Genomic DNA, 2998 nt, shown 5'->3' with positions numbered 1-2998 from the left:
GTCACCCAGGCTGGAGTGCATTGGCATGATCTCGGCTCACTGCCAGCTCCACCTCCAGGGTTCACGCCATTCTCCTGCCTCAGCCTCCCAAGTAGCTGGTACTACAGGCGCCCACCACCATGCCCGGCTAATTTTTTGTATTTTTAGTAGAGACGGCGTTTCACCGTGTTAGCCAGGATGGTCTCGATCTTGTGACCTCGTGATCCGCCCGCCTCGGCTTCCCAAAGTGCTGGGATTACAGGCGTGAACCACCGTGCCCGGAAATAGCTGACAGAATTTTTAAAGACCCTTGTGATGATCTGACCGTGGTAGGAATAGGGAGGGGTAACCCGAGTCAGTTTGCACATTGGGAACCTCCTCCACTAGGTCATACAGGCCTTTTGTGTGTAGATGGAATTATCATGTCCCACACTGTACCGGGGCACCTCCCTCGATTAAGGTGATTTGCATCATGCAGGGCCTGCCTATTATTAGGGAGTCTCCTGAACATGCGAATGTACAGGGACTGCATACACCTGTTGCTCAATTTCTAGCTAAATGCCTGGAGGTAGGGGATAAATAAATGGCATTCATACGGTGTAATGCCATGTTTCAAAAAGTTTTCAAAAATTGTTCAGTGGAGAAATGTGCAGGGTCAATGGAATAAAACAAGTGTGTAAAATTAGATGATGATTGTTTTATACTCTATACGGACAAGCCTAAATTGGAGGGCATTTTGGAAAACTCGCTTGGATACATGAAAACTGCCAAGATCATTATAAAGAAACAACAGGATCCATTCTAGATTGAAAGCAACTTGAAATGATACAGTAGAGTGTAATGCGTGTTTAGTTTGTGCTTGAATAAAAGATGAAAACTACATAAGACATTGAGACAACTGGAGAATTTAGCATGCGGACTGGGGATTGGGTACAGGCTTCAATGTCATTACTTGGGTGAGTGGAAGAACGTACCTGTTCTTAAGGGACATCTGCTTAAGGATATACAAGGTTCGGGGGGGAAAATATCTCCAAACGATATACTTTTATATCTATGCGTGTACATGTGTGCGCGTAGAGCAAGAAAAAAGTACATATGCTGTATATTTCAAAGAACATATAAAACCATGGATGTCAATATACTTCCCTTTAGGTGCGCCGCCTGCACGGAACCGACAGGTTCTGACCATCTGCAGCTCCCGCGCTCCCCTTCCGGCCCCGCAGCGCTGGGAACTCCATTTCCCAAAAGGCCTTGTATTCCCGTGCATGCCCGTTTCCAGGCAGGAAAGCGAAGGGCCTTCTGGGAGGTGAAGTCCTGGGCGGCCGCTGGCCACCGGACGGAAGTGCGTAACGGAAGTGCTGGCGGCCGTGTGTAAGACGCGGCCGGGCGTGCGGACTATCGCGGGGCCTTCTCTGAGGAGGCTGCCTCAGTGGTGAGTGGTGTGTGGAGGAGCGGCGAGGGTGATTGTGAGGGATGGACAGGCGCCCTGGCCTGAGAGTGCTGGCGGTGGGCGTGAACGAGTGGGCGGGTGGGACCGTGAGGGAAACGCGACCCCCGGTGGGTGCGGGCAGAGGCGCGCGCGGTGCGTGAGGGCGCTACCTCCCGTGTCTGGCCAGGTGTCACCGCGTATGCGCCCCTGGGAGGGGAGGGTCCTGTGCTGCAGGCGAAGGAATGAGGGTCCGCTGGAGGCTCTGTGAGCAAACCGCAAACCGTTCTCATGAAAGCAGGATGTCGGCAAACTGACAAACTGCGTCTGCCCCCAGAAAGAATGCTGGGGGGCAGTCATGCCCCACATCCCGTGCTCCTTGAGGTTATCTACAGGAACATCTGGAACCTGTTGAACAAAGAAAGCAATTATGTGGGCCTGTGTTAAAGCAAATAGCTGACCGACAGTTACCCCTTCCTCCCTATTCACTCTACCTAATAAATATGAAGGGCTGTAAAAGCTCAGGGCCCTTGTTCCCTAGAATCAAGGAGCCCCCTGACCCCTTCTTTCAAACAGATCCTTTTGTCTTTGTCTTCATTTCTGCCTTCGTCCTCCCTTTGGTCCAGAGGCAACCCTGACAAGTAGTGCCCGACCAGGGACCTGAACGAGGAAGGTCTGCCAGAGCAGAGAAAGTGAAACTGATTAGAGGAACTAGGAACCCCTGGAAGGAAGAGTCTGCAGGTGGAGAATATAAGGTCAGTTCCCTGAGGAGTTTCTGAATCAGGGTAACATGGGGCAGAATTTGTCTTTTGAGGAGCAACATTATGTGCAGCTGCTTAAAGTTTTACTTAATCTGGTGCTCAGGTTAGTTCTCAAACATTAAGCTTTTACAGGTTATTACACATAACCCATGGTTTCTGCAGACAGGCACCCTGGCTGTGGAAAATTGAGACCAAGTAGGAGAAGGATTGAAACGAGCTTATCAGAAAGCTCTTAAAGTGGATCCTTCTGTTTTCTCTGCTTGGGGTTTGGTCTGTACTGTTCTCCTGCCATTGTCTCCTTGTTATTCTGCTGGACAGCAGGAGCTATGTTCTGAATCTCAAAAATGGAAAGAATCTTTTGTGTCACCAACAGCGCCTATTGAAAATGATAAACAGGAGAGGGAGGATGAGAACTGGCCTGTACTGCCCCCAGTAGCAGAAATAGAGATCCCAATACAAAAAATTCTGCGTGCTGCAGCCATAGCTGGCGAGCCACTAGGACCTTGCGCTTTTCGTATCACCTTAAGGCCTGATCCAAATAATCCATAGCAGTTTATTCATGAACACACTCCAGTAAAATTTAAATTATTGAACTAATTAAAAGCTAGTGTGGTTACTAATGGAATACAGAGCCCATTTACTTTAGGATTGTTAGAATCTGTATTCAGCGCTGTGTGCTTCCCACCCTTGGATATAAAGCATTTAGCTTGCACTTGTTTGTCCGCTAGTGCATATCTGACATGGAATTTAAATTGGCAAGAAATGTGTGCAGACCAGGCTAGACAGAATCTTGCCGCTGGACATGGGAACATTACAGAGGAAATGCTGTTGG

Source organism: Mandrillus leucophaeus, unplaced genomic scaffold (assembly GCF_000951045.1).
Source record: "Mandrillus leucophaeus isolate KB7577 unplaced genomic scaffold, Mleu.le_1.0 Scaffold870, whole genome shotgun sequence".
In the NCBI taxonomy this organism is placed as follows: domain Eukaryota; kingdom Metazoa; phylum Chordata; class Mammalia; order Primates; family Cercopithecidae; genus Mandrillus; species Mandrillus leucophaeus.
The sequence above is the reverse complement of the archived record's forward strand: the minus strand, read 5'-3'. Positions refer to the sequence as shown.